General features: G+C 39.4%; 1 long non-coding RNA gene across 1 annotated transcript; it reads left to right on the forward strand.

Moving 5' to 3' along the window:
• The first annotated feature begins 1529 nt into the window (after positions 1-1529).
• LOC125780654 (uncharacterized) lies at positions 1530-2479 on the forward strand. The gene is made up of 3 exons (XR_007423925.1): positions 1530-1788; positions 2017-2201; positions 2387-2479. It is a non-coding gene; the product is annotated as an uncharacterized LOC125780654 (long non-coding RNA).
• The last annotated feature ends 7798 nt before the right edge of the window (positions 2480-10277 follow it).

Here is a 10277-nt window from a genome sequence, read left to right on the forward strand (position 1 = left end):
GACGGTAGTCATTAAGGCTGGACACTTGAGACTTCTTCGGCACAGGGACGATGGTGGTCGTCTTAAAGCACGTCGGCACAATTGCAGTACTCAGAGAGATGTTGAAAATGTCCGTGAGAACATCCGTGAGTTGTTCTGCACATCCTCTGAGCACTCTGCCAGGTATGCTGTCTGGTCCTGGGGCTTTCCGTGGGTTGACTGTGAGTAGAGTTTTCCGCACATCAGCTGAGGACAGGCACAGTACCTGGTCGTTTGGAGGAGGTGTAGTCTTCCATGCTGTCGTGTAGTTCTGTGCTTCGAACCTTGCGTAGAAGGAGTTCAGTGCATCTGGAAGGGAGGCATCACTGTTACAAGCAGGGGGGGGTGACTTGTAGTTGGTGATGGTCTGGATGCCCTGCCACATGCGCCGAGTGTCAGTAGTGTCCTGGAAGTGGGCGTGGATTTTCTTTGCGTAGGTGCGCTTTGCCTCTCTGATCCCCCGGGAGAGCTTGGCTCTAGCTGTTCGGAGGCCAGCCCTGTCCCCTGACTTAAAGGCCTTGTCTCGGGATCTCAGCAGCACACGCACCTCTGCAGTCATCCACGGCTTCTGGTTGGGGCGGGTTGTGATGGTTTTGGAGACAGTAACATCCTCAATGCACTTGCTGATGTAGCCAGTCACTGAGTCTGTGTACTCCTCCAGGTTGATGGAGTCATCAGAAGTAGCAGCTTCTCTGAACATGTCCCAGTCAGTGTGCTCAAAACAGTCCTGAAGAGCAGAGATGGCTCCTGGAGGCCAGGTTGTAACTTGCTTCTTCTCTGATTTGGCATGTCTGATGAGCTGTCTGTATGCTGGGATGAGCATGACAGTGATATGATCAGAGTAGCCGTAGTGGGGGCGGGGCTCTGCTCTGTACGAACCGGGAATGTTAGTATACACACAATCGAGCAGGTTAGCTCCACGGGTTGGAAAATCCACATGTTGGTGAAAGCTGGGCAGCAGAGCCTTCAGATTACTGTGATTGAAATCACCAGCAACAATAAACAGTCCGTCGGGGTGTGAGTTCTGGAGTTTGGAGATAACAGTGTACAGTTCTTGCAGAGCGTTAGCATTAGCACCGTTAGCATTAGCATTAGCACTGGGTGCTACATACACTGCTATTATGTACACGCTGCTAAGCTCTCTGGGCAGGTAGAATGGCCTGGCTCTGACTACAGCAAACTCCACCAGCGGCGAGCAGTAGCTGGAGATCAGCGTAGCGTTGTTACACCATGCTGTGTTGATGTAAACACACACCCCACCTCCACGTACTTTGCCCGAGAGGCCGGCGTCGCGGTCCGCGCGGTAGCTTAGCATGCCGCTCACCTCAATCGCGGAGTCCGGGATGGAGTTCGTTAACCACGTCTCCGTGAAAACGAACATACAGCAGTCTCTGAACTCGCGCTGGGATGTCCGCTGGAGCCGGAGATAGTCAATCTTGTTCGGCAGGGAGCAAACGTTGGAGAGAAGGAGAGATGGAAGCGCTGGCCGGCTGGAGTTAGGTTATGTGTGTGTTAGTTAACTGGCTAAGTTAGCTAGGTTATGTGTGTGTTAGTTAACTGGCTAAGTTAGCTAGGTTATGTGTGTGTTAGTTAACTGGCTAAGTTAGCTAGGTTATGTGTGTGTTAGTTAACTGGCTAAGTTAGCTAGGTTATGTGTGTGTTAGTTAACTGGCTAAGTTAGCTAGGTTATGTGTGTGTTAGTTAACTGGCTAAGTTAACTAGGTTATGTGTGTGTTAGTTAGCTAGTTTAAATGTGTGTTAGTTAGCTAGGTTATGTGTGTTCGTTTGCTAGCTAAGTTAACTTTTATGTGTGGGTTAGTTAGCTAGGTTATATGTGTGTTAGCAAGTTAAATGGGTGTGTGTTAGTTAACTGGCTAAGTTAGCTAGGTTATGTGTGTGTTAGTTAACTGGCTAAGTTAGCTAGGTTATGTGTGTGTTAGTTAACTGGCTAAGTTAGCTAGGTTATGTGTGTGTTAGTTAACTGGCTAAGTTAGCTAGGTTATGTGTGTGTTAGTTAACTGGCTAAGTTAACTAGGTTATGTGTGTGTTAGTTAACTGGCTACGTTAGCTAGGTTATGTGTGTGTTAGTTAACTGGCTAAGTTAGCTAGGTTATGTGTGTGTTAGTTAACTGGCTAAGTTAACTAGGTTATGTGTGTGTTAGTTAACTGGCTAAGTTAACTAGGTTATGTGTGTGTTAGTTAACTGGCTACGTTAGCTAGGTTATGTGTGTGTTAGTTAACTGGCTAAGTTAACTAGGTTATGTGTGTGTTAGTTAACTGGCTACGTTAGCTAGGTTATGTGTGTGTTAGTTAACTGGCTAAGTTAGCTAGGTTATGTGTGTGTTAGCTAACTGGCTAAGTTAACTAGGTTATGTGTGTGTTAGTTAACTGGCTAAGTTAGCTAGGTTATGTGTGTGTTAGTTAACTGGCTAAGTTAACTAGGTTATGTGTGTGTTAGTTAGCTAGTTTAAATGTGTGTTAGTTAGCTAGGTTATGTGTGTTCGTTTGCTAGCTAAGTTAACTTTTATGTGTGGGTTAGTTAGCTAGGTTAAATGTGTGTTAGTTAGCAAGCTAATTTAGCTAGGGGAAATGTGTGTGTGTTAGCTAGGTTAATCGTGTTAGCTAGTTTAAATGTGTGTGTTAGTTAACTGGCTAAGTCTGTGAGACTGCAAGGCTAAAGATGAACGTTTATAAGGTTGGTGCTGAAAATTAAAGCAGTGACCATTAAAACAAAATTGAGTACAGTCAGTCTTAGAGTCTTCTGGAGAACATAAATAATGTCTACTATGTAATAATATTACGTTATTTTTTAAAAATATTTTTTATTTAAAAAATGGGGTTTAAGCAGATTACGACACACTGTAGTATTTTACTATATGTTGCTAATATTTGGAAGATAATTATGATAATAAGGTAATTAAGGTTACTACTACTACAAATGGTGTCACTCAAATATGCCTTTAATATCACCACTGATAGAATAATTGTTTGTGTAGACTGATTTAGATCTATAGTTCCCCAGGTGGGATGTAAGGGTTTTCAGTAATTAATGTTGATTTGAGCAGTAATTAATAGTTATTATAAAGGAGACATCATTAGTAAGTAGTTCTCTGGGAGATATGTAAGTCTCAGTAATTATTGTGAAGTTAATAGTGAACTACTATAATCATTAGTTCAGTACTATCTACTGAGTAATTATTCAGTACTCCCTGGTAGTTAATAGAAAATATTTAGGTGTTAATGCAGCACTATTAATTAGTTACTGCTTAGTTACTGCTTAGTTACCTATTAACTATGGAACAGTATTATAAAGTGTTACCGACTTTTTTTATAGTCCACTTATTCACTTAGTCACTCATTCATCCACTCGTTCACTCTTTCACTCACTTATTCAATGACTCATCCACTCATTTACTCAGTCACTCATTGGCTCATTCATCTACTCATTCACTCACTCACTGACTCATTCATCTACTCGTTCACTCTTTCACTCACTTATTCAATGACTCATCAACTCATTTACTCAGTCACTCATTAGTTCACTCACTCACTCACTCATTCATTCATTCATTCACTCACTCATTGACTCATCTACTCATTTACTCAGTCACTCATTGGCTCACTCACTCACTTACTCATTCATTCATTCATTCACTCACTCATTGAGTCATCTACTCATTTACTCAGTCACTTATTGACTCATTTACTCATTTACTCAGTCACTCATTGGCTCACTCACTCACTCATTCATTCACTCATTGAGTCATCTACTCATTCATTCACTCACTCATTGACTCATCAATGCATCAACTAATTCACTCATTGGCTCATTCATCCACTCATTCATTCAGTCACTCATGGACTCATCCACATATTCACTTACTCAGTCACTCATTGGCATATTCATCCATTCACTCATTCAGTCACTCATCCACTCATTCATCCACTCTTTCACTCACTTATTCATCCACTCATTCATTCATCCACTCACTCATTTACTCATTCACTGACTCATTAATCTACTCGTTCACTCCTTCACTCACTTATTCAATGACTCATCCACTCATTTACTCACTCACTCACTCACTGTCTCATTCATCCACGCACTCACTCACTCACTCACTCATTCATTCATTCACTCATTAAGTCATCTATTCATTCATTCACTCACTTATTCATCCACTCATTCATTCATCAATGCATCAACTAATTCACTCATTTGCTCAGTCAATCATGGACTCATCCACATATTCACTTACTCAGTCACTCATTGGCATGTTCATCCATTCACTCAGTCACTCATTCATTCATCTACTCATTGGCTCATTCATACACTTATTCACTCAGTCACTCATGGACTTATCCACTCCTTTACTCAGTCACTCATTGACTCATCAATGCATTGTCTCATTCACTCATTGGCTCATTCATCCACTCAGTCACTCATTAACTCATTCACTCAGTAACTCATTAATTCATCCACTCATCCTACGAGTCTGCCCATGACTCATCCACTCATTGATTCAGTTACTCATTGACTCATGCACGCACTCATTTATGTATTGACTCACTCACTCACTCATGTTTAACAGGTATAGATTCTGTTAAAAACCCAAATAAAAGTAAACTCAGTGCTGTTAAACTGTTATAAAAAGCAGTAATAAAAAGCAGATTCTTCTTTATGAATTCCACTGATTATATAAAATTGGTAAAATATATATAAATCTAAAACAGTATAAAGTTTATTGTTCTGTATTTTAGTGTCTGTAGACTGATCTTAACTTCATGCTGTAAATTTAGCAGAAGCTCCTGAAGCTGTGATGTGTTAAGCCCCGCCCCCTCGGCGGCGTGTGATACAGCAGGTAATATATACTGTAATATATTTAGAGTCTCTCTCAGGTTCAGGAAGCTCGTCCTAACGGAGAATTTCATTACAGCTTTTCTCACGTAGAGAATCTGATAAATGCCACCAGCGCGGCGTCGCCCCGGCCACCTCCACCCAACAGCCCTAATTAACACGCTCCACCCACCAGTCAGAGGCGGGGTCACGCCGCGGATACGAACGCTCCACTCGCTTTTCCAGGTCGTAATCCCGCCGCTGACTGAAGTGGATGTAAGGCTGCTGAATTATTTAGCGCTGCTTTATCTACATGCTGTGTTAAAGGCCAGCGTTTCTGCATAATTCAGAGGCTGAGATATAAACACAATCATTCAGAGTGAAATCCTGCTTCACTGGAGATCAGGAAACGTAGAAATCTGATTTCTTTACAGCGGCGGAGAATAAAACACAAATATAGCTAGCTATATATTTTTATGTACTATACAAACACGTTACTCTATATACGGTGATGCTTAAACGTTTGTGAACCCTTAAGGATTTCTATATTTCTGCATAAAAATGACTTAAAACATCATCATAAAACATCATAATATCATATCTTAAAATCATAATGTTTTAACTGGTTATTGATGATTTTTAAAGCATTTATAACCCAATTAATAAACTTTTTTCCTTTTATAAGGGTAGTGTCACGCCACAAACAGAAGTGAGACACTTGCAGTAAAACTTAGTAGTAGCTTTAATAATCAGAGCTAAACCAACAAGCTTAAAATGATTACTAATAAAATAGCGTCTAAACCAGAACAAAACAGGCAAGAGAACTTAACCAGAAGTGCAAAAAAATCAGAGACAAAAGCCAAAAATAGGTGAAACACAGAAATATATAAACAAGAAGAAATAACGTTCTGTATGCAGCTAAAAACAGGACAAACAGACTGGTACATATACACAAAAAAACACCAGTCATTAATCAGAACTCAGGTGAAGCTGATCTAACAATCAGGTGCTGATTTGAGACACATGACTCGGAGATGCATTCTGGGAGTTGTAGTGTGTGGTGGAAAAGTCAGTATGCAGCTAATAACAGGTGCAATACTTCACAAAAAAACTCCAGGACAAACAGACTGGTATATATACACAGAAAAACACCAGTCATTAATCAGAACTCAGGTGAAGCTGATCTAACAATCAGGTGCTGAGTGGCTGGCTGAGACACATGACTGAGAGGTGCATTCTGGGAGTTGTAGTGTGTGGTGGAAAAGTCAGTACGCAGCTAAAAAGAGGGTCAATACTTTGCAAAAAACAGGACAAACAGACTGTGGTACATATACACAGAAAAACACCAGTCATTAATCAGAACTCAGGTAAAGCTGATCTAACAATCAGGTGCTGAGTGGCTGGCTGAGACACATGACTGAGAGGTGCATTCTGGGAGTTGTGGTGTGTGGTGTAAAAGTCGGTAGAGGTATAGGAAGGTGTGACAGGTGGTTTTATTATAAAGTGGTATAAAGTTTGTCTGATATCTTGTATAAACTCTGCGGTAACTCTGGGCAGTGTGACCGGGTCGTTTCCTGAGTTAAAGCCGGAGATAAAACCCCGGTTGCGGACGGACGCGGCTCCCGGGCTTTTCACTTTTTCACTTTCACAACAACTCCGACTCAATCCCAGCGCTCTTCTGATAAAACCACTGTCTTTACCTTCAGACCAATCCGACGACCTTTACCACCTCCATTACTGTAAAAAAAAAAACTCTGCGCAGTGTATTAAACTGGGGGGGAGGGGGGGATGGGGTGAGGTACCTGTCTGTCTACCTGACCATCTGTCTGTCTATCTGTGCATCTGTCCACCTCGCTATACATACACCATATCTTTGTCTGTCTGTCTGTCTGTCTCTCTGTCTATATACTGTATCTTTACTGTATCTATCTATCTAGAAACAATGTGTTGTATACTAAGCTCTATTTCTAGCTGTTTGTCTACCTGCCAACCTGTCTGTTTACTTCACGGTCTGTCTGTCTATCTGTGCAAATGTCCACTTGACTGTCTATACACTATATCTTTGTCTACCTGTCTGTCTCTCTATATACTGTATCTTTTTCTGCCTGTCTGTCTCTGTATATACTGTATCTTTTTCTGCCTGTCTGTCTGTCTGTCTCTCTCTCTGTGTATATGCTGTATCTTTATGTATCTATCTATCTAGAAACAATGTGTAATGGTACAGTCTATCCATCCTGTCTATCTGTTTGTTTTATGTCTGTCTGTCTACCTGTACAACTGTTTGTCTACTTAGCTCGATGTCTGGTTGTCTGTTTACCTGTCAACCTGTCTGTTTACTTAATCACCTGTCGGTCTATCTATCTTTTCAACTGCCTGTCTGTCTATCTGTTTGGTTTTGTGTCTGTCTGTCTGTCTTCCTGTATATCTGTATAATATATATTATGTAATGGTTCCAGGGGGGCCCTGATGAGGGCCAGTTTCATCATTGTAACATTTTTGATGTTTTTTTTGTGACTGAACTTAAAGATGCTATCTATCTATCTATCTATCTATCTATCTATCTATCTATCTATCTATCTATCTATCTATCTATCTATCTATCTATCTGTTTGTTTTTATGTCCGTCTATCTATCTGTTTGTCTACTGTTTCTAGCTGTCTGTCTATCTGTGCATAAGTCCACCAGTCTGTCTATACACCATTTCTTTGTCTACCTGTCTGTCTCTCTATATACTGTATCTTTGTCTGCCTGTCTGTCTGGCTGTCTTTATACTGTTTATTTGTTTGTGTATGTCTGTCTATACAATATATCTTTGTCTACCTGTCTGTCCCTCTATATACTGTATTTTTGTCTACCTGTCTGTACACTGTACGTTTATCTATCTATCTGTCTGTCTCTCTGTATACTGTGTCTTTGTCTATCTGACTGGCCATATATTTTTGTCTGCCAGTATGTCTATCTATACAAAATATCTTTGTCTATCTGTCTGTCTGCCTGTCTATATACTGTATCTTTGTTTATCTGTCTGTCTATATGTTTGTCTGCCGGTCTGTCTGTCTATGCACTGTGTGTTTATGTATCTGTCTGTCTGTCAATATACTGTATATTTGTCTACTTGTCTGTCTGTACACCGTCTTTGTCTACCTGTCTGTCTCTCTATATACTGTATTTATGTCTGCATGTTTGTCTTTGTATATGCTGTATCTTTGTTGACCTGTCTATCTGTCACACACTGTATGATTATCAATCTGTCTGTGTACTATATATTTGTCTGTGTCTGTCTGTCTATCCTTACAATATATATTTGTCTGCCTGTCTGTCTACATACTGTATCATTGTCTACCTGCCTGACAGTCTGTTTCTCTGTACACTATGTTTTGTATCTACCTGTCTATATACTGTATCTATATCTGTCGGTATAGGTTGGATTTTATGTTTCCCTCAATGAACCCAGTGCACTCCCCAGTACTGGCAGCACTCTCACAGCCCCAGACACGATGCTACCACCACCATGCTTGACTGTAGGCTTTCTTGTGCATCAGCTTCAGAAGAGGCTACCTTCTAGTACAGTGCTATGCAGACAGAGCTGATGCCTCAGTGTGTGGCGTGTGGTCTGAGCACTGCAAGCTGACCTCCCACTTCTTCAACCTCTGCAGCAATGCTGGCAGCACCCATGCATCTATTATTTAAAGCCAATCTCTGGATATTACCCTGAACATGTGGGCTGTTCTGGAAAACTGCTGTATGATCTTGGTCATCATGCTGTATCTCAGTTTTAGGATGTTAGTATACTTCTTATATCCTGGGCCATCTTTATGTAGCGCGAAAATTCTGTTTCTCACATCCTCAGAGAGTTCTTTGCCATGAGGTGCCAAATTTTGAAATCCAGTGGCCAGTTTTAGAGAATTGGACCCAAAACACCAAATTTAACAGCCCTGCTCCCTGTCTGTCTTTCTGTTGTTCTGTCTGTGTATATAAAGGTCTCTCTGCCTGTGTTTAAATGTGTTATTATATTTAAATATAACAGAATTGAGTGTGACTCTTATAAAATCAGTGAAGTAACACAGACTCTTGAGTGCACTGAATGATGTTTAAATTAACACTTCATAAATAACTGTGTAGATTAAAAGTGTGTGTGTGTGTGTGCGTGGAAGTGTGTAATGACAGTATTTGAGTGAGGCCGGGGATAGAGGGAGAATTATTTCCTTTAGTATTATAGAGGCATATATGATCAGATTTCAGTTAAATATATCTTTGGAAAAATAAGAGAGCACTTAAAAATGATGAGTTTCTTTGATTTTACCAAATTATAAATCTCTGGAATATAATCAAGAGGAAGATGGATGATCACAAACCATCAAACCACCAAACTGAACTGCTTGAATTTGTGCACCAGGAGTAAAGCAGCATAAAGTTATCCAAAAGCAGTGTGTAAGACTGGTGGAGGAGAACATGATGCCAAGATGAATAATTTTAACTGTGATTAAAAATCAGGATTATTCCACCAAATATTGATTAATTCTGAACTCTTAAAACTTTATGAATATGAACTTGTTTTCTTTGCATTATTTGAGGTCTGAAAGCTCTGCATCTTTTTTTTTATTTCAGATATTTCTCATTATCTGTAAATAAATGCTCTAAATGAGAATATTTTTATTTGGAATTTAGACAGACAGACTCTCATTGAAAGATATAGGAAGAGTTTAGAGGCTGTTATTCCTGCAAAAGGAGGATCTTAGACTAAATATTGATGTATTTTTTCTGCTTTATTTAGTTTAAAGAATTATTGCACACTTTCTGTAAATCATATAAGCTTCATTTCACTTCTGAAATATCACTGTGTTCATCTGTAATATGATATACAGTATTTAACTGAAAAATTGCAGAACTAAAAACAACCAATGATTTATAAAGGAAAGTCATAAAAAATCATCAGGAGTGCCCAAACCTTTTTTTACACCACTGTATATTATTTTATTTATTATTGTTTTGATAGTTTTGTACTATTGTTTTTTAACTTACTTTTTTTTATTGTATTATGTGAAAGTTAGTTTTAGCTTAATTTTAACTATGTTTTGTTGTATTAATCTTATCTTCTTTTGATCTTAATGTGTGTGTTTTTGTTATCTATTTTCATCTTTTATTTACTGTTATTTTAAAATAATTAAATTTAGTCATTATTTTCTTTGTCTTGTCAATCCCTGTATTTGTAAATTTTGACTTCCAAGTCAAAATAAAGGTTGATTGATTGATTAATTGATTGATTGATTGATATGCGATGTGCTGACTCTGTTCAGATGTTCAGATGTCAGTCAGTAGTGTTTATATGAGATATTCAGGCTGTGTTCAGCAGTATATCAGCAGTGTTTGAGTGTGTGGTGTCGGTGCTGGTCTGTAGGGGGTGGTGTTGGGCTGCTGTGGT

This window comes from Astyanax mexicanus, chromosome 13 (assembly GCF_023375975.1).
Source record: "Astyanax mexicanus isolate ESR-SI-001 chromosome 13, AstMex3_surface, whole genome shotgun sequence".
Lineage (NCBI taxonomy): Eukaryota > Metazoa > Chordata > Actinopteri > Characiformes > Acestrorhamphidae > Astyanax > Astyanax mexicanus.